This window comes from Castanea sativa, chromosome 5, assembly GCF_040712315.1.
Source record: "Castanea sativa cultivar Marrone di Chiusa Pesio chromosome 5, ASM4071231v1".
NCBI classification, from domain to species: domain Eukaryota; kingdom Viridiplantae; phylum Streptophyta; class Magnoliopsida; order Fagales; family Fagaceae; genus Castanea; species Castanea sativa.
Genome location: NC_134017.1, coordinates 22,639,321 through 22,662,305, shown reverse-complemented (window position 1 = coordinate 22,662,305; position 22,985 = coordinate 22,639,321). Strand labels below are relative to the sequence as shown.

Sequence of the window (22,985 nt, the reverse complement as noted above, 5' to 3'; positions counted from 1 at the left end):
TTAACTAAAATCCTAATCGTGAGGATGAAGAGCGACATGATAATCAAGCGCATCGCCCTCCCTATTACGGTCCAAATCAGAACAGACAGCAAGACTACAATGAAGAGAATAGTAAGGATGAAGAGTATGCAGGAGTCCTTGGGAATCATCATGGTCCTGTGAGGGATAATGGTCGAGATTATCAAGAGCATAGGGACTATCAGATGAGAGTAGAATTACCATCCTTGAATGGTAATGTCGTCATTGAAAAGTATTTGGATTGGGTCAGTGGGGTGGAGAAGTTTTTTGATTATATGGGTACTCCAAATGACAAATAGGTGTGTTTGTTGGCATACAAATTGAGAGGAGAAGCATCTGCCTGATGGGATCGTGTTCAATTAAACCATACTCGTGAGAAAAAGTTTCTGATATGATCATGGAGGAGGATGAAGAGATTAATAGCAGGTCAGTTCTTACCGCCAGATTACCAGCAAGAGTTGCTTAGACAGTACCAGGATTGCAGACAGGGCACTCGGACAATTAATGAGTACATGGAGGAATTCGACAAGTTGGCAAATCGCAATGATTTGGAGGAGACTAAAGATTAATGGATCTCCAGATTTGTACATGGGTTGGGAGTTGCCATTTGAGATCAGGTATCCTTACAAACCCTTTATACTTTAAATGAGGTTGTAACCTTATCCAAGAAAATAGAATATCAGCATCTTAAGGCAGGTTCAAAGTTTTCCAACCCCAATTTGGAGTTATCTAGTTCCGCTACCAACAAAGGCAAACAATCCCCGTTTACACCGCGATCACAACCCCTAGTTAGGGAGAATAGTGGTGTCAACCAGTCCATAGTGGCAATAGCAAGTTCCAAAGCTCAGTCGATAGCAAACACCAACCCTTAAGCTAGGCCAACTAGGAGTAAGTGCTATAGGTATGGAGAATCAGGACATCAATCTAGTACTTGCCCTAAGCGAGCGGCAGTGAATCTGGTGGTGGCAGAAAAGGGCGAGGCAGAAGATGAACAGGAGGGTGAAGAGGTGTATAATGATGTCGATCCATATGCCTACAGTCCTAATGAGATTTAGGGAGGTCTTTAGTGATTTAGAGGTTGTTGCTCACACCAAGGTGGATTACAATGATTAGCAGAATGAGATCTTCCAAGCACGTTGCACCATTAGTAAAAGGGTTTGTGATTTGATCATTGACAGTGGCAGTGTAGAGAATATCACATTGAAGAGTTTGGTTTCCAAACTGGGGCTGAGGATAGAGAAACATCCTTTTCCTTAATAAATAGGTTGGATCAAGAAAGGTACGGAAACTCTTGTTACTTAACAATTTTGTGTTACTTTTTCTATGGGTAAATGTTATGTAAATGAAGTAGTTTGTGATGTTGAATGGATGCATGTCATTTAATACTAGGTATACCTTGGCAGTATGATGTAGATGCTACTCATATGTGTAAGGATAATGTGTATGTGTTTTTTAAGAATGGCAAAAAAATTGTCCTTGGTCCTATTAAGAAATACAATGTACCCAAAGCTACTAAAGTGGAGGGGAAGTCATCACTTCTAATAGTCAACAATGAGGATGAGTTTTTTAAGGAATGTAAGGAGTTGAAACAGCTATATGCTGTAGTGGTGACGGATGGAGAGCCAAAAAAGGTTGCTGAGATACTTGAGGCAATTCAACCATTGATCAAGGAGTTTGAGGAGCTTTTTCTAAAGGAGCTGCCTACAGGTTTACCACCAATGCACGACATCTAGCATTGCATTGATTTAGCTCTTATAGCTAATGTACCAAATCTGCCACACTACAAGATGAATCCTCAAGAGGACTAGATTCTATAGGGGCAGATGGATGAGCTTCTGAGTAAAGGGAAAATTAGGAAGAGTATGAGTCCATGTGTGGTATTGGCATTATTAACACTGAAGAAGGATGGGAGCTAGCATATATGTGTGGATAGTCGAGCCATCAACAAGATCATAGTCAGGTATTGATTTCCTATTCCTCGACTAGACAACATGTTTGATATGCTAAGTGGGTCCAAGTGTTACAAAAAGCTAGATCTTAAGAGTGGGTATCACCAAATTTGGATACAACCTAGAGATGAATGGAAGATAGCTTTCAAGACAAAGGAGGGGTTGTATGAGTGGATGGCGATACCTTTCAGACTGTTCAATGCTCCCAGCACTTTTATGAGGCTTATGAATCTGGTTTTAAAACCAATTATTGGGAAGTTTGTGGTAGTTTATTGTGACGATATTCTAATTTACAGTAAGATGGAAACAACCCACTATTTTCATGTGCGAGAAGTACTGACAGTGTTGCAAGTGAATGAGTTGTATATCAACTTGAAGAGTGCAGTTTCTTGACTGATAAGTTGTTGTTCTTGGGGTATGTGGTTAGTGTGGATGGAGTTCATGTTCATGAGGATAAGATCTGTTCAGTCGAAGACTAGTCAACCCCAAAGATAGTGAGTGACATGCGAAGCTTCCATGGTCTGGCAACCTTCTATCAAAGGTTTGTTCGAGATTTCAATAGCATTGTAGCCCCTATTACTGAGCGTTTGCAGAAGGGGAGGTTCTCATGGGGAAAGGAGCAAAACTGAGTTTTACCTTAAAAAAGGAAAAGTTAAGCACCACTCTAGTTTTAGTATTGCCCAAATTTGAGAAGGTGTTTCAGGTAGAGTGTGATGCATCTGTGGTTAGGATTGGCGCTATTCTTTCCCAAGACAACAGGCCAGTAGCATTCTTCAGTGAGAAAGTTTGTGAAGCTCGAAGTAAATTGTTGGCCTATGAGCTAGAGCTCTTTGATGTGGTACGAACTCTTAAGCATTGGGAGCATTACTTGATTCAAAGGGAGTTTATATTACATACAGATCATCAGGCATTGAAGCACATCAACAATCAAGCCAGTATTAACCAGATGCATGCTAGATGGGTGGCTTATATACAAACCTTCCATTTCACATTGAAGCACAAGTTTGGTGTCACTAATAAGATGGCAGATGCGCTCAGCAGACGAGCATCTTTGTTGACCACACTACGTATTTAAGTTGTAGGGTTTAATTGCCTCAAGGAGCTGTATGAGAATGATGAGGATTTTGGAGATATTTAGGGTAAGTGTCAACAAACTCATACTGCTATCGATAGTATGTACATCCAGGAAGGTTTCCTCTTTCAAGGTAATCATTTATGCATCCCTAAAAGTTCATTGAGAGGGCAAATTATTAGAGAGCTGTATGGTGGAGGATTGGGTGGACATAAGAGTGGAGACAAAACGATAGCACTTATGGAGGAGAGGTATTGTTGGTCACAACTCAAGAGGGACATTGGCAGTCATGTTTAGAAGTGTCCAATGTGCCAAACTGCCAAGGGTCAATCTCAGAATACTGGTTTATACATGCCATTACCAGTTCCATAAGGACCATAGGAGGATCTGTCTCTGGATTTTACATTGGGTCTTACTTGAACCCAATGAGGTATGGATTCTGTTTTTGTTATAGTTGATAGGTACTCGAAGATGTCCTATTTCATAGTATACAGTAAGACTTTAGATGCTCAAGTGGCCAATCTGTTCTTTAAAGAAGTTGTGTATTTGCAAGGAGTGCCAAAGTCCATCACCTCTGACCGGGATACCAAGTTCATCACTCACCTCTAGTGGACCTTGTGAAAGCATTTTGACACTTCCTTGCATTATAGCACCAGTCATCCTTAGACTAATGACTAGACAGAAGTGGTTAACCGCACTTTGGGAAATCTGATCCGGTGTATCTCAAGATAGAAGCTCAAGTAGTGGGATCTTGTATTGTCCCAGGCAGAGTTTACTTACAATAGCTCAGTCAGCAGAAGCACTAGTAAGTCTCCATTTGCCATTGTCTACTAAGTGCCCCCAAAACATGCTTTGGACTTGATACCCTTACTTGAGCTTCCAAGAGTGAGTCAAGTTGTAGAGAATATGGTTGACCGTATTCAGGCAATGCAAGAGAAAGTGAGGCAGAAACTGGAAGCTACTAATGCCAAGTATAAGGAAGCAGCTGATAAGAAGAGACGTGAGAAGATTTTTAGTATTGGGAATCTAGTGCTGGTTTACCTTAGAAATGAGAGGTTTCACATTGGTACCTACAACAAGTTAAAGGACAAGAAAGATGGGCCTTTTAAAATTACAAAAAAGATCAACAACAATGCTTATGTGGTTGCTCTTCCACCAGACATGAATATTTCTTCCACCTTCAATGTTGCTAACTTGTATGAGTACTATCCTTCTAATGCACCAGATAGTAGGAACTTGGGGTCAAGTTCTTTTCAAGTAGGGTAGACTGATGTAGAACAAACCGCCGTGGCCTTCCTAGACTTTTATGTGTGCCTAAAACATCTCGCAAGGCAAAAAGGCATTAGTAGAAATCATAAGCCTTAGAGTCAGAATCACATGAAATTTGGCAAGTTGAAGCAAAATAGCCTTCTGAGCAATAGTTGTCGATTTGCCATGAGATACCCACTAAAAATGGCGAATTCTTTCATTTAGGCCCCGAAAACTGCTATTTTGCCATTTATAGTAATTTTTGTTTCCTTAATAACTTTTTGCTCAAAAATTAGAATAAAGCCTCGCTTGTTTTGGGACGACTCTTAAAGTCAGTAGTTTATGATTTTGCATTTAACTCAATTTTTTCATTTTTGGTAAATTTCGGTATTTTGTCACCTAATCGCATAATTACTGCGAATTAGGGTTTTAGACGTTTTCCTCAATATTTATATGTTTTGTAGCCGTAAGAGGCAAATTAGACTATTATCAATAAACATAGAATTTTGTCAAATTCTTTCTCTGGTGGATTCCAATTTATCTCCTTTTGGATTCAGGGAAACCCCTCGTGGTTTCGGTGTTCACTAACAGAAGCTAATAGTTGAGTTTCTGTTTCATCAAGAGAGCATTGTGTATGATTTCTATAGGCTTTCACAACATCAGTAAAGCAGAAGCACAACATCACAAGAACACAATGATTTACATGAAAACCCTTTCTCCTTGAAGGGAAAAACTCCAAATAATTTCACTATATTCAATAGGGATTACAATACTTAGAGATACAACTTGAGCAAAGAGAAAACTTTCTTTTTCTTTTCACTCACTACTCTCTTCCTAATTGTGTAACTCTCACAACTTTCTCTTACTCTCTATGTTTTTCTCTTCTCTTTTGCTTGCTCTCAATCACGCAGTTCTTCAAGATTGCACTCAATCCTCACTCTCTCTGGGACTTTCACTAACTCATTGGTTGAATGGCCTCACTTTATATTTTGTCATCTTTTTCTTTCTTCTCTAGCTTGTAAACAATCACAAGACAATAGTCACAACTTCATAAATGTGGCTTGGCTTTGTACATGATATTAGAGAAAAATATGACTTCAATTCTTCTTCTTTTTTCTTGGCAAGCTTCTCCAGCAAACTCATTATACTTGCTATCTTCTCAGCAACTTGTCCAACAAGGTCATTAATGAGCTAAGCTAAAGAGTGGATTGGACCCACGTAGTTCAATGAACCCAACAATTTCACCCTCCATCCCAGTTAGGGAGGAGATTTTCAACTCAACTCTTTAGTTAGTGTTTATGTCGGTCAAGCTAACACCATGCTCAAAATTTTTCATTATCTTCACTAATATTGAGGATCTCATTAACGTCAACACATTTCTTTCTCAAAGAATTTATTTTACATTGGATATCTTTAATCCAATTTCTTGGCTCCCCCTCGTCAAAAGCCTAAATATTTTCCAAGCTAACTATTTGATGTTCTCCAATACACCTCATTTCTCCTCCTGGCTTGCTCAAGACCTCCAAGATCTTTCACCTCATCATTATCCGATGTGGACCTAGCATCATGATATTTTTCAATAAATATCACTTTCTCATTTGAACTACTATCTGGTAAAGAGAAGTTTACTCTATTGGCTGCAACATCATTAATCCCAACTCTTAACTATGGAGTCTTCTAAAAAACTTTGACCACATTGAACATTTTCTTATAGGCTTTCACATGAATCCTGTACATACCACAACATGCACGCCCTCCTGCAACAATCAATAATCCTTTAGTAAGTTTCCATCCTTCATTACGAAGATGGTTACAATAACCCGCTCGATCCATAACCAATGTAGAAAACACATTCATCCTTAAATCTGGTGCATGCTACACATTCTTTAACATCACTATGCAACCAGCATTGGTCTTGATGCACACATCACCAATTCCCACAATTTTTAAATAATTGGAATTAGCCATCTTCACAGCACCAAAGTCGCCTGCTTTGTATATGGTGAACAACCTTTTTGTAGGGATAACATGGTGGGAGGCTACCAAATTAACAACCCACTCAACATATTTAGTAGCAACATGCTCACACTTCTGCTTATCAAGAGAGAGCATCATAACATCCTCATTAATTAATAATAACTGCTACAGTATTCTTAACATTATCAGTCTTTCATCTTTACCTTTAGTCTGTTCTTTATTCCAGTGCCAACAGTTCCTTTTTATGTGACCATTTTTCCCTCAATTGAAACATTTTCTAATCTCCTTAAACTGAGATCCACCTTATGATTGTGACCAGTCATTGAATTTAGCCTGCCAACAAGCTCATTATATAATATGACTTCAATTCTTCTTTTTTGGCAAGTTTCTCCAGCAAGCTCATTATATTTGCTGACTTCACATCAACTTGTCCAACAAGCTCATTTAATTAGCTAAAGCTAAAGAGTGGGCCAGACCCATGTGATGCAATGCACCCAACACATCAATTTTCCTCATTCTTTTTCTTTAAACAACAATCAAGTTTTATCGCTAATGGGAAAGAAAAATAGGGGTCTGAAACAATGATCATTGAGGCTATTCATGTGGAAAGAATTTTCCATTTTGTAATATGGATGGAGGGTATGTTTGAAAATCTACTCTGTGACTATGAAAAGATACAAAATAAATTGTTATGGCCTCCCATAATAATAAAAAGGGTAAATTCCAATAAACTACCCTGAAGTTTGGGCTAATACCAACAAGGTCTAGAACTTTTTAAAAGTAACCAAGTTGGTCCCTGAACACAATTTGGTCCCTAACGGCGTTTAGGCCCATTACTCATTCTCAGCTTAACCTATCTTTTCTCCCCTATTTTCTCCTAAACCCTTATCTTCTCTCTCTCTCAAACGCTCTCTTTTTTTTTCCGTCTCAGATGCTCTTTCTTTTCTCTTCTCTCTCTCACCCACAACGGCAAAACTACCATATTGTGCTCACTCTTCGAATCAGTGCCATGAAAACTATGGGCTAGGATTTTCAAGCTCCTCCCCACCACCGTTGCCACTCCTCGTTGAAGACTTTTGTGTTCCTCAGCCATGGAAGAGAGAGTTGGCATTTGTGTTTCTGTTTGGGCTTGGGTTTGAGTTTAGGTTTTTGTGCCAAACGTCAAGGGAACGCTTGGCAGAGACCCATGACCTCTGCAACCACCACAGGCGGTGAATCACACTGGAAACACCACCACTGGCCATCGATCTTTCTCCTCCTCCTTTGTTGGTTCGGTCCTTGGTTAGTTTAGGAATTGGGTTTTCTTTGGGTTACAAAGGATTTGGTGATTTTTTATTTTTTATTTGGGTTTGAAAGGTGGGGTTTGGGTATCGTTATTTGTGGATCTGTGGGTATTTTTTGATTTGGGTTTTGTCTCAAAATTGTTCTAATATGGTGTTTTGGTTGGCGTATGAATGATTATGGATATGTATATATGCTTTGTGATCAGGGATTTTTGGGTTATCAGGTTTTATATTGCTAAGTGTATATGTTTGTGTAATCATTTTGAATAGAACTCACAACTCAGAGATATTAGCATGAACATAAACATTTGGGAAAAAAGGAAGATTCTAAGTGAGGAGAGGGAGAAGAAAGCCTGAGAATGAATAACGGGCCTAAACGCCGTCTAGGAATCAAATTGTGTCTAGGGACCAATTTGGTCATTTTTGAAAAGTTCTGGACCTTGGTGGTATTAGCCCAAACCTCAGGGTAGTTTATTGGAATTTATCCTAATAGAAAAACTGTTTTACTTGGAGTGAAAAATCAAGAGAGACAATTTCATTTTGGAAGCCGTTTTGATTTGGCTAGGAGAACGAACTATTTTAGTACTAGTTGATACGTGCATCGTTTTAGGATTACTCTTATGGTGTGTGTGTTTGTATTTATTTATATAAGTATGAATTTATTAATTTCAATGTTTATCAACATAAAATTTAAAATTCACATATTTTATAAGCATAAAAATTTGCCCAAGTAAGTGGTAAATAACATTTTTTTAACAAATTATTTCAATTTTTTAATATTTTTATTGTACCAGCACGACCAAACACTAATACCTGTCAAAACACATGAAATATGTCTGGTACAGTCAATATAGGCTGAAACAACTTAGTATTTTATACAACATATTTTAAAGGAGTACTAGTACTGGTTTGATGATCGGTATGTTATATTTCCCCAATACAACCAATATTGGTACGATATTGACTTCCTTGCCAAAAATGGTTCATGGCAAGCCATTGTCAATAATTCATTTTTTTCTTGCCTTGTGTGTAAGTGGTCAAATCGAAAGATCAAAAAGATTCAAATTGGGAAATTCCAAGTCTTAAAAACATATTGGCAACAAACAAAAGCAATTTAATATATAAAGTTTCATTATTACAATGAACCAATATGACAAACAAAGAAGGGACTGTATTGGTGGAAGATGATCGAGGAGAATGGGATTCGCTAACACCACGCTAAATGGTAGCTTTTGGCAATTTGTTAACACTGGCAATGTTCCAGTAACTTCTCCAATGGCGGCGTTTGGTGGCTAGATTCCTGCGTGGGAACCAAAAGATTGGTTTTTTAATTTTATTTTATGAAATTAGGTTTTAAGATTGAATGATTGTGGTTGGTAGGTCAATTAGATTATCTAATGCAATGCCAATATGGCATGTTTCTATTGGAGGGTGTAAATGAGGGTTTACACCATGACATTTTTGAATGTATTCTCCATATAAAATACCTACAATTTAAAAAGAAAAAAAAATAAAAATAATACAAATGACATACTATAAGAGCATTCATATTAACATGTGCATAAATTCTTGTCTTAGCATAACAACCTACTTTTTCTATTTTACACACTCACTTTCTAAAAACACTCACATCGGTTTATCTATTTTACAACTTTATTTCAATATAGTATTCATTTATTTGTAATTTTTTATTACTTCCTTAAGTTCCTTCAACAGTTCGATGCTCTCTCTCTCTCTCTCTCTCTCTCTCTCATCACAGCTTCCATCCAATTTCAGCCATAACCACCACCACCACAACAGCCACCAAAATACATAAAACACCATATCCAACTCATGTTGAAGCAAAGTCCATATCAAAACTCACACCCACAGTAGCACAAACAACAAATCCAAAAACACAAATCCAAGGAAATCTCAAACCAAATCCACCAGAAACCCCATTCAGATTTTCCTTGAGATGAACCCAAATACATTTGAAATCAAAATCCAATCCAAACCAAGCACATGCAAGCAACACCGGATCTTTAATAGCTAGCCAAGCCAAATCTAAATCCCTAAACCCACAAATCAAACAAAGAAAAAATAGAAGGAAAACCTCTATGGTGGTGGTAGTGGCGAGCGGCATGGGTTGCTGAGGTTTAGGTATGGCTAAGCCTGGAGCAAAGAGAAGAAAGAGAGATTGAACAGAAGTAAGAATGAGATCGGAGAGGGCCTTTTGGTGAGGAATGAAGGAAAACCACCACAAAGGTGAAAGCGGCAAGTGGCGAGTGGCAGTGAGACATCAGCCATGGAACTTTGAGAGAGGAAAAGAGAGTGAGAGTGAAAGTAAGAGGGTACAACTGAGAGAGAGAAAAATTCATTAAAATACTAAAATACAAGATTACAGTAACCGTGTAAATTTATACAATTACTAGAGCAATAATGAATATCTACATAGTATAGGAGGACAGATGTGAGCAAAATTTCAGCAAAAAATATGTTAAAATGTGCACTTTTTCTACTTTGCACCTACCCGTGTAGGTGCTCCAATGGTGGAGCAAGAAAAGATAGGACAAAAGATTCTTAGTCATAAAATCAGGTCTAATCACTGGTGGTTATGTAATCTATAATTAACCCAAAAAAGAAAAGAATGTAACGAGTTATTAATTTAAAAAAAAAAATTACAAACAATATCAAATTAATATTTTTAAGGTTTTTGTTTATTTTTTATTTTTTATTTTAATTCAGCTACAATTAGAATCGAATAGGGAGAAAATCTTAGCGTTCGCTATTGCAAATCGCTTTATCCTTCTTTATAATGTTAATATGATTGATACAGCTGCAGAGGAAAGACTGAAACAACTTCATTCGAAGCCAAGGCAACTTGATTTTATTATGGACACATTTGGTGGAAGGTTGCTGCATGGAAGACTTGTTTTCCAGCGACAATTTTTAATTAGATCATTTGAGTTAGACCCTGATGGCAAGGTTTCCATAGTTACCTTAGTGAATCACTTGCAGGTTCTGAATGTTGAATCTTAGTTTGATATGTCATCGCAACTCAATATTGTACCAGTTGAAACGTTTAACTTTCCAGACTCATGTTCTTGTAGGAATCAGCACTCAACCACTTTAAGAGTGTGGGGCTGCTTGCCGATGGTTTTGGTTCAACACCAGAGATGCATAGAAGGGACCTAATATGGGTGACTTATCGGTTGCAAATTGAGGTGGAGCGTCTGAGTTCATGGTACTCTTTACATTATTTTATCGATTATATCCATTATTATAATTATTGTTTAGCCAATAGCACCCTCAAGATTCAAATTAGTACTAGTAAAGACCTAAAATAAATTACACCCAATATATATATATATATATATATATATTTGCATGGTTCTAGAATTGCTTATATCAATGGACGGCGACGTGAAAAAAGTATAACCATAGAAATTAGAAAGATTATAACAGAAGCATAAAGACTCTGCCTATAAATCTGAACCCTAAAATCTAACTACAAAAGGCAGATTCGGTTAAAAACTTTTCACTATGAATTTTTTACGCTCAGAAGCAAAGCCCATTGGTTATGGTAGATCGAGTATTAAAAAATGAACAAAATTTAGTTACAAAACTGAGGTTACAACCTTAATAAAATGAACATTATTAAATATTTTAAAATTTTAACCGTTGAATTGTGTTTGTTTATTTAGACCCCTATATACTTAGATTGTTTAACTCTATATATAAGGCTTAGAGAAAGTACAATTACAATTTCAAATTAGAGTCTAATTTTGTACCATGTATCCTAGATTATTTATTTTTAGAGGGAGTTTTATTTTCTAATTTTAGAATCAAATGTGAGACCACATCATAAATATTTATTCAAGTGAGTTATTGAATACAAAAACAAAAAAAAAATCTAGAATAAATGAATCATAGTAAAAAAAAAAAAAAAGTGCTTCACAATAACAAAAATTAAGAAGTAATAAAAATAAATAAATAAATATGGATAGTTTACATTTTATACCTAACTAGTCGCTAACCTGTGCGATGCACAAGATAGTTAAATAAAAATTAAAAATATTTATTTTGCTTAAAGGTTTATGACTTAAAAAAATGTATAACTTGAAAATGAATAAAAATAAGTAATTTTTCGTTGAATATTTTAGTTTAGAAAAATTGTTTTTCTTTCATAGCATTGGTTCCACATCACGCATCCCAACATGGGCTATTTTATGGTGATGACTTCACATAATACTCAACTGCAATTAAATCTACTATCTACCTCCAATCTAATCTATGTTATCTTGATAGTAAATCTACAAATTGCATTTTCATATCCTCCATCATTTAGAAGATAACTTAGTTAATAGAGTTTCCATTTTACCTAAAAGTAAACTATCACAATTAATAAGAATTTAGCCATTTTTTTCAAAGAGAAGATAACTATATGCCCAATTTTTATTTTATAGCATAGGATGTTACAGTTAGATCTGTACCATGTGTAATACGTTAATCCTTTATAAGAGTTCCAAATAATATCCTAATACCTATCTATATGAGTTTTCTTTTCAATGATTTCATAAAGGATGAAGTTTAATTGAAGTCATTTATGATCCAATGTATCCAATATATATATTTTTTAAATGTAATTTCAAAAGCCTTTTAATTGTAAAATTTTTTAATCATAAAATAGACTTTATTTAAACTCTAAAGGAAAGCATTTGGAATATTAATGATCACATCATTGATACCATATCATGATGGTTGCAAATAACAATATTATTATTCATGTATAATAGATAAACAACGAAATTGTGAATTAACAATTTAACAATTCAAATATGTACCAAGTTTAAACTACAACAACACATATATAGAAGACTCCAAATATTGGAACATATTCTCATCATTCAATCAAAACCAAAATTTCAAAGAAAATTTCAATTCAATTAAACCCAATACGTGCATACACATGAACATAAAAAATTTCAAAAATAAAAACAACAATCTCCAAAAACCTTTGCCTAATACAATCACTATTTATTTTTTTAAATTGTGCATTCTTTTGTTCTTCTACCTTTTATGTTTCATCAAACTTTTTCTAATTGAGGAAAACTTTACATACCTTCTTTTTTGAAAGGGCACCAAGAACTAAAATCAATGCAAGAGACTGTAATAAGGAATGAAAAGCTGAGTTGAAATTGTAACAAATAATCCCAAAAAAACTATTTGTAATATAATATGGAGTTATGGATTCCTAATCAAATTTGCTTAGGGTTATGGATTCCTAATCAAATTTGATTATATAATTTTTCTTTCAAAGGATGAATATGTTGGTATGAGTATGTTAGTTATATATAATATTATTATTACTTCACAACAAAAAGAGTAAACACGACTCAGCACAACACAATATTCATAACACACATATAGGTACTTCACAGCTTTCTTCATTAGAGAACTTGAAATGGGAATTTGTATACATACACGTGCTCTCACTTTCCACTGTTCCCACTTCTAACGAGAGATGTCTATCATTTAGGTCTCCTTTAAGTATAGTGATTGTATGGAACCAAACAGCTAAATATAAATTTCTTTTAAAATGAAATTTTTTACAATTTTTTACAATTTTTTGCTATAAAATCGAAAGAATCAAATCAAATTAAATCAAATTAAAAATATAAATAAACAATGTTGATGTGCAAAATTGTGGAGAAGTCAATCAAAAGTTAAAGGCTTTGGTTATATATATAGATAATATTCTTACAAGACTTTTTAAAGAATTAATAAAATATAAGAATGACTATCAATAGTATTTAAATTATATATATAGGAATTATATTATGCATGTTATTATATATCTTTAAATGTATCTATACATATGCATGTGATTACAAGCTAGTAGTTACTAAGTGTTGGTGAAAACACAATGATAATGGAAATAATACAAAGAGAAACTGAATAGTACTTCTGAATTTTATTAATTTAAAGAAAGAAATTACACAACACTATTTGGACTGAGGCGCGGCACTCGCTCTCTTTAAGGAGATTCAAGCCCTTGGTTGGCTAAACTTTGTAACCGGTGCAGACCGTCTCTAACTTGTCTCCCCCAGAATACAACAGCCCAACAAGTGTCGTAGGGCTAAAACAACCTCTGCACAAAGTGTTCAAGTCCAAAGCTCCACCAGAAAGAACACCCTTCCTTGCCAAGAATCTCTCTATTTTTTTTGGTGTATATTGCAGTAACTTGGATTGTGTCTGAATGGGTCTATTTATAAGCTCAATGGGCCTCACGAAATTACTACCCAAATTAATCTGATTAATTAGGTCCATTATTCTGATGTAGTGGGTGTTACAAGATTAATAGTTGGATATTATTCTGGTGGGCTGGAGTTACACAATTAATTGTGAGATAAGAAGTTTCTAAAGAATGAAAAGGCCCAAACAGATAGTCCATCACCCTTCACCTCCCCTTGCGCACATATCTGGCCCAATATTTGAGACAATTCATGTTAGTCCATTAATCACCACAATTAAAAAGAACAAAATAGTCTATCTCATTTACAATGTGGGATTAAACATTTTCACTAACTCCTTATCTTCCATATTCACTCCCATATCTTTACATTTATGTTATAACATTTATTCATTTTAATTATTTAATATTAAAATGCTCCAACACTAAGTAAAGGAACTAAGGACAAGTTTGATACATAGTAATGATTATTAGAGGGTAATAGGAATAAGCATTACAAAAAACACAAGAATATTTTTTTTTAATAAAGAAAAATGCATGAAGCAAGAATGTTATAATTATTCATATTCATTTGTTTGGCGGTACCTTATGATAAGGTGTGGAATGACATCATATTTAAGTCAAATTTTCTATAACACCTATTTAAAAAAATTATATATTTACACTTTTTGTGAGAACTGTTTATATATTATTCTTATAATGTAGTAATAGTTTTTCATTTTAAAAATATTAAACTAAAAAAAAAAAAGAACATGGCATCCATGCCCATGTCGCACCAAAGATAGAGGGTGCGTTGTTGGGAATAGTACTTAGCATTTCTTCTTGTATTATTATTATTATTATTATTATTATTATTATTATTATTATTATTATTATTTGGTTTTAAAAGGAGAATTAAAAGAAATACAAACTCATCCATTAACTTCAGTCGGCATAACTACAAAAATCAAACGGAAACCTTGAGATTATCTATTATATCAAAGCAAAGGAAAAATACAATAGGGAAATAATGAAACAACTCCAATAGAAAATCAACGGAAAAAAATAAATATTCATTCTCAAAAGAGACAGAGAGAGAGAGTACCTAGTAACGGGGAGGAATATAGTTGCAGTACACAACCAAATAGCTGAATAGTTATTTCTATGTAATAGCTATTATATTACAAAATTTATTACATTTTCAAGCGAAATTATTCTAACCGATTACCGAGTGCAAAAAAGTTGCTGAAGTGATGAGCATCTAAGTTGAGTGAGATTCTCACTTGAACAACTTTGAAAAAGGGGTGGACCAGCATTTCTGACACTCGTCACTCTTCTGTTGAGCGAGATTCACAATCCTAAGAGGAATTTGTACTTGCATCCTTCACTATACCCATCCATTAAGCCCTTTTATACACCCCTCTAACCCATCATATTTAAACACTCAATTTTCATGTTGAAGAGCCAGAGAGCGACCCTTTATCCTAAAGCAAAAACCAATTTGTTCTCTATACCTTCTCCCTCTCTAATTTTTTAATATGAGAGGAGATTAAAAGCAATACACTTGCAGAAACCTTGAGTGTTCTTTGTTATATATTTTTTGGCGTTGGCAACCATTAAGCCTCATTTGGATACCAATGAAAAATGAAAAATGAAAAATATTTCACTATTAAACTTATTTTTGCTACTACTCATGGGCCCTACTACATTTTTTGTACTATTCATAGATCTCACTATACTATTTTAGCAAACTTTTACTTTTATCTACAGTATTTTTAGCGATAAATTTTCAGTTTTAGCAAAATAAGCAGTATCCAAACAGATCTTAAGGGGGTGTTTCGTAAAATAGTTTGAGAAATGTTGTTTGTAGTTTTTTGAAATACGTTTGGGTGAAAAAGTGTGTGTAATGTTGTTTAAAAGGTAAAAATGTGAATTTGGGATGGAGTACCAAACAGACCCTAAGTGTTCCTCGCTATTGTTTGGTGCTGAGAAACAATGGAGAAATCTCAAAATCTTCAAGAGGCATTGAAGTGGCCAAGGAGACTTGGCCTTGTGATTGGTGGGCGGGTGGCTCAATTCGCGGAATTGATGATTAGCAGAGCGAAAAGTCCATGAAAAAACTAGTTACAAGCAGGATCAGGGAGCTTGAATATATTGTCATTTACGAACTTGGAGGGTTTGTAAATGAGGTGTATTGCAACTATTCCTGTTTGTAGAATTGGTTTGGTGCTATAGGCCGTAGGGAGTTTATTTTGCCTAGTTTTGAGTTTTTCTCAGTAAATACTTCATGGTATTTGGGTGCTTATACTTTTGATAGGAATTTGCTATTATAATTGTGCATTTATTCAAGTCTTAATTGGTTAATCACATTTACAATTGTCAATTGAGCTGAATATTTTTAGGTAAGGTTAAAATTAACATAAGTTGAAAAATCAAAGTCGAAGTTGTTAATTTCATTCCGTTTTGGCCAGAACGGCCGGAAAAGTTCATACCGGTAAGCAAAGCGAATGAATGGCCCCCCTATTTTACCTTAGGACAAATTCAAGACCATTACGGTTTGTTTTGGTTATTCCAACCAAATTTGGCAAAGACCGACTAGTATCAGAATTCTGGTCGATACAGACCATTCACAGTTTCACACAAATCTTCTTCTTTTTTTTTTGGGATAATTACACTTTGCCCACTTGTGATTTGCCTCTAATTCGATGTGCCTACCCGTGGTTTAAAGTTTGACACTTTGCCCACTTGTGGTTCCCACCGTTACTCTGCCGTAACCCACCTCTCCCTCAGCCGTTACTCTAACACGTTTTCTTTCAAAATCAAAATACAAAACAGATCAAAAAGTTAAGATTTTTGATTGCTTAAGAAGTTCTATGAGAACATATGCCTAGAAAAATCAAACTCAAGTCAACCATTATAAATATTATTTTCCTTTCTTATATCATAACCATTCATTCCTCGGAGACCAAAGATTATATGATAAAAGCTAGTTTATAATAAAAGAGAGAGAGGGGGAAAGAACGCAGCAGAGAGAGAGAGAGGGGGAGAAGGCCGGTGGAGATCAAGTGTTGTTGGAAGGACAAAGCCGGCGGTGATCGGCGTTCACCAAGCAGCAACGCCTCATCCGCCTCCCCACTACCGCTCTTCCTTCTCCCCACTGCCAAACTAGGTCAGATCGGCTTTCTCGCAGCCTTTCTCGCTCTGATCTCTCTCCAATAAGGTAACTCTCTCTCTCCCTCCCTCCCTCCCTCTTCTTTTCAAAGTTTAGATTTTTTTTAGTTATAGATTGTTGATGATTTTTTTTTTTTTTGGATTGTTGTGAAGTTTCAGGATCAATGGGTTTTTTTTCTTGATCTCCCCAATCTCCATCATATGTTCATAAAAAGAGAATCTATCAAATCTTAATAATAATAATAATGACTCATATCCTTCCTTAGATCAGCCTTTTCCCCTACGGTTTGTTGTTTCTATCCTCCTGTTTGGCTTCCGAGAAAATATTTTCTTGATTGTTAGACGTTTTCTCGGAAAGCAAACGGATTATAATTTATGTACGTGGAATTTGGGTTAAAAAAAAAAGAGGAACGGTTTTTTTTTTCGTTTTTTAATGCTTTTATTTTTTTTTAGTTGTCTAGATTTGAATCTGAGGCTAATTTGATTTATTTACTGCTTCAATTGGTTTTAGAGTAGTTAAGCTGATAAAGTTCAAAATTGTATGCTTTAATGTTATGAAAGTTGCAATTCTGAATTGGGTTCATTGTAATTTTTTTGGGCATATGTTCTCATAGAAGTTCTTAAGCAATAAAAAACCTTAACTTTTTGATCTGTTTTGTGTTTTGATTTTGAAAGAAAACGTGTTAGAGTAACGGCTGAGGGAGAGGTGGGTTACGACAGAGTAACGGTGGAAACCACAGGTGGGCAAAGTGTCAAACTTTAAACCACGGATAGGCATATCGAATTAGAGGCAACCCACAGGTGAGCAAAGTGTAATTATCCCCTTTTTTTTTTTTTTTTATAGGATCTTAAGATTCAAATTCAAAACAAAATAATCGCAAAAAAAAATAATAATAATAAATAAATAAAGAAGGGAGAAGGAAATTAACAACAATGGCAGTGTCTTTAGCAAACTTCATTTGCATGCCCAATCACAGAGAGCTGAACCTTCATCTTCATCTGTAGTGTCATCGGCAATCTTTGCAGAGGGCCGTATTTTTTATGCTGAGCAAACATCAAATATCAATCATAAAGAAGAGTTTAGGATCATTTTTTTTTTTTTTTTGGTAAACAAAAATGGGGGCGCTTATGGTTGTATTAAACCCCCGGACAGGGCACCGCGGTTTTTTTATTATTTGTTCCGCGTGTGAGGGTCACCTCATTGCTGAGAACACCCCTCACTAAGGATGTCCACCAACGAAAGGCCGTTGGCAGGACTCGAACCCAAGCCTTTCAAGCAGGGAAGCGAGAGCCTGACCAACTCAACCAACCCCCCGTTGGCAAGAGTTTAGGATCATAGAGCAAAGAAAAGGCGTTCCGTCGGTTAGGATTTGAAAATTTTGGGAATCGGCTGGTGATAAGAATTAGAAAAGAAGATTAAATAAATAAATAAGAAACAATAATAGTTGGGCTTGGGTTCACAGTTAATAAATAAAAAAGAAACGAGGAAAAGAAAGAAAAAGATTAGAAAGAGAAAATAAGATGAGTTTATGGGGTTTTTTTTTTTTTTGGGTTGTCATAGATTTGTGAGTTTGGTGAAGTTTATTTGTTTTATGAGCTTTTTTTTTTTTTTTTTTTTTTTTAAGATTATAGATATATACACGAAACTGTATATACACCTGAAATGCTTGGTACTGAATTACTGGCTAGTTTTATTCTAAATTTGAATTGGTCATTGTAATGTTCTTATATCATATTTTCTTTAAATGGTAGAATTAATAGTTATATATACCCAAAAAAATCATAAGAAATACTACCATAATTTTTAAAATTCCTACTTAGATTAAAAAAAATAAATGAAAAAAATTATATTATAGTAAACTATTAAAAGTTACTAGCTAACTTTATTTGATTGGCGACATTTGTTGACCTGAAAATTATCTTTTTACATTCACTATTTATATACACTTTACAATATAGACTACATAAATATATATACACAACATTGTACACATTTGCGTGAATAGTATACAATATCATGCAAATGTGTACAATGGTGTACATTTTACATGATCAGTAAACATAAACATATGATTGTCCTCACACAAGGGATGATGATATTTTATGATAGGCCAAAAACGTATTAACCTCTTATTATGAATTAACCAATTAATTAGTCAAGTTAATTAATTAAGTTCAATTACATGCAATGAGTGTGGTAATACAAACAAATCACCAAATTACTAAATACACAGCGGAAATTAAATGACACAGTGATTTATTTACGAATGAGGAACTTACATGACAAAAACCCCACCGGGTGGTTTTAAAGTCACCACTCCCGAGAATCCATTATTATCAAAATAAGTTGTTACAAGTAAAAGAATCCCAGTACTTTATACCAATTTACAGTTAAACCCTTACCCCAATACCCAATTGGATTTGTTCTGTAATGACAATATCTCCTTGTATTGCACGGCTCCTAATACATGACTAACCAAAAGATGCACGGATCCCAGTACGTAACTTAATCACCAACTTGAGAAGGATGTTGGCTGCAAAGTTCTTCTGTTCATCAACTGATGAAGATCATGAAGTTGCTTGGTCACAAAACCCTACGGTGTACAAACACAACAGCTTCTTCAAGATGAACTAGGGCAAACTAGCTTTCCAGTCACATTTGTGGAATTATGCTCTTGTGTAATTGTGCTCTTGACTGTGCAACTTGATACAGCTTTTAAAATAATTCTTATATATGTTTAGGGTTGTGAGAAAAAAAAGCCCCAACGCATACTCACGGATTGGATAAAAAACAGTTCTGAAAAACTGAGTTTCATAAACCTCGATAGATAGCCATTTATCGAGCTAGCTGTCAAGCCACCGACTTTAACAGCTTTTAAACCTCGATAGATATTAGCTGTCGAGATTTAAAATCCAGCACTTTCTTACTTGATTATTGGCAAACTTGCAGGGTTTTAATACTTAAACTTGAAAATTTGTTTCTTGAAGTATTAAACACATCATAGATCTACCCAAATACAAGTAAAGTGCGTTTTGTCAAAGGATTAGCCAATACATAGAATATTGACATATATTCATAACATCAAATCACATATGTCCTAACATTTTATTTTCTTTGAAGGGCTGGTGTTGTTCAAGGGGAGATTTGGATTAGTTCTGCATCAGCAAAGCATTTAAAATTTGGTTGGCCTATCCGCGATTACAAGACTGGCGAAACTCTTATTCGAGCAAACAAGTTGAAACCTAATCGAATTTTCTTCCCATATCATGCCATTTACTTAATCAAATTTATGATTGTCAGATGTACATGTTATATCTTAATTTATTTGAAGCTTAAATGATTTTACTTATTTTATGCCATTCATTGGAAGTATATATGTTGGCTATATGCAGCTTGTATCTGATTATTAATAAGAAGACAAGGGAAGTATCTTTTGCAAAGGAAGTAGGTGCAGAGATAAAGCCTTACGTTATGAATTGTGACCCTCTCATTAATCAGGACAAGAAAAAACTCCTGCACTTGGATTTTGATACAGCAGATTACATTCGAACAGGTTTTAAGGTAAAGTTTCTGAAGGCTAAAACTTCCTTTCTTTGCATTTGTTGAACCAATTTCTTCGTAACCGTGCAAACGACTCTCCTAATTAAATTGTTCATGACATTTACAGCCTTTATGGAATGATTTGGATATCAATCAACATATAAACCATGTAAAGTACATTAGCTGGATTCTTGAGGTAGATCCTTTAGCCGATCCTATTTGCTTTTCTTTTTTTTCTTTTTTTCTTTTTTTTGGGTGCTCTCTTAAGTGTACGTGATCTGCTGCACAATCTTGTTTTGTAGTTGGTACATAATTTATGCTTAATAATCTTATTTGTTTGAATTATGGCTAAATGATTAAATTCATTGTTTCTTAAGAGTTTAAGATTTTAAGACAATTAGTAATTTATTATGGTATATATTAAAGCACATTATCTTCAGTATGATCCTAATCTCCACTCTACCTCTCATTTTGGAAATAATAATTTAATTTTTGGTTAGAGGAAATAATAATTAATATGATTAGATATGACCCGTTGTTTGAGTGTTCAATGCATTACTGCTCTATCATTTGCGAATCTCCTACCACATTTCTTTTGTTCATTTAGGCTCAAATTAAAGATGCTTTCTGTCAGAGAACACCTCATTCAATCTTGGAGAGTCACAACCTTTCTTTCCTGACCTTTCTTTCATATTGAAGCTTGGAGAAAACATGATCATTGGAAGATTTTTAGCATTGGATAAGGAGGAAACCTGCGTTCCTGTTCTTGTTAGATGTGGTCTGGTTATGGAGAAGGTGCTTATTGATGAAGTTTTGGCCATTAATGAGAGCATACCATGATTTACAAACACACTTGAATCGTAATAAAGACACCACAGGCAACCATAGCAAAATTTGTATAATTAAGTCTTCAGGCAGTACTTCGTTAGTTGTAAACATTGCTTTTCTTCCTTTAATTTCCTGGGTTACACACAGAGGAAGATGAATGATCAACAAACACACAGATGAGAAACTGTTTGGTCTTGGATGGAAGGATTGAGCTTTTTTGTTTAGATTTTAGACGAATAGAGGAAGAAAATTAAACATATATAATATTTTAGGAAGAAATTATTTTCTGGTAACTAGAAAGTACAAAGTTGAAAGTATGATCTATTCGTTGTATTCTGTTGTACACAACTCACCCAAAAATCAAAAGGAACATTTCGAATTAAGATAAGAGCTTAGTGGGTTGGGCCTAAGAACTATGGGGGCCGATTGGGTAATGGTTCAAATTTTTTACGGGTCGGACTGATCCAACCCACTTAGCCAGAGTGCCAAACAGCAGCCTCATGCCTATCGAAATTCTTTAACCAAAGCGTGTGATTTGTGATGTAATTTAAGAAACAGGAACCAAAAAAGAAAAGAAAAATGGAGGGGGATTTTGGATTTACCCTTGAGTTGGCTGGATTTTCTGGTTTTTGCTCCTCTGCTCTTGATTTTTGCTGGGAAAGTTTTTCTGGGGTTTTATTTGAGTGTTAACATGGGGAATTTGCAGTGAGATTCTTGGGGATAGCAAACAAACGTACCGGAAGGAATGTGGAAGGGATAGCATAGTGGCATAGTGCAGTCCTTAACTGCATTAAACAAAGATGGCACCGATTACTTTGCAGAGGATGAAGGAGTTGAGTTTGATCACATACTCCGTTTAGAAGATGGGGCTGAGATTTTGATGGGAAGGACAAAGTGGATGCCCAAATATATGGAGAAGGGCTCGAAAATAAGTTAATGTCAACTTGACTAAAGCAGTGAGGCTCAAATTAAGTTTTATAATACTCTATTAAATAATGCTTCTCTAAGCTTTAAAAGACAGGTTGTTTACACGTACGAGAATGATTTTGTTCATGTAAACTTAACAATTATTGATGAGTAAATATGATTTGTACTACATCAATAAAATATTAAATAAAGGGTAAACTACGTATTTGGTCCCTATTCTATACACCATATTTCAATTTGATCCCTAACCTTTTAATTGTGTCAATTTCGTCCCTAACTTTTCTTTACCGTGTCAATTTAATCCTTACAGTTATCTTTTGGATGAAAATTAATGACATGTCTAATGGCCAAAATAAAAAATTAGCTTCTATTGATGTGATAATAAACTAAAATTTTATTTTGGCTATTTGTTATGTAAACAATTTTCATCTAATATATAATGGCAATGACTAAATTGACACGACATTAAAAGGTTAAGGACCAAATTGACACAATTGAAAGGTTAAGAACCAAATTGAAATATGGTGTAAAGGCTAGGGACTAAATATGTAGTTTACCCCATTTTAAATCAATCATATATTCAAGGGCAGAGCTATACACATGGCCCCCAAATTTTTAAAATATCCTTTATTTTATACAATTATTTTAACATTTTGAAAATTTAGCCAACAAAAATAGGAGTTGACCCCCAAATATTTTTGTTAGTCCAATAATGCTCTTAAGATAATAATTAGTCAATATTTTTAATAGTTATAAG

At 34.7% G+C, this 22,985-nt stretch overlaps 1 pseudogene; it reads left to right on the top strand.

Annotated features, from left to right (window-relative positions):
- Positions 1–22,238, top strand: part of LOC142634941 (palmitoyl-acyl carrier protein thioesterase, chloroplastic-like) — a 46,187-nt pseudogene extending 23,949 nt beyond the window's left edge.
- The last annotated feature ends 747 nt before the right edge of the window (positions 22,239–22,985 follow it).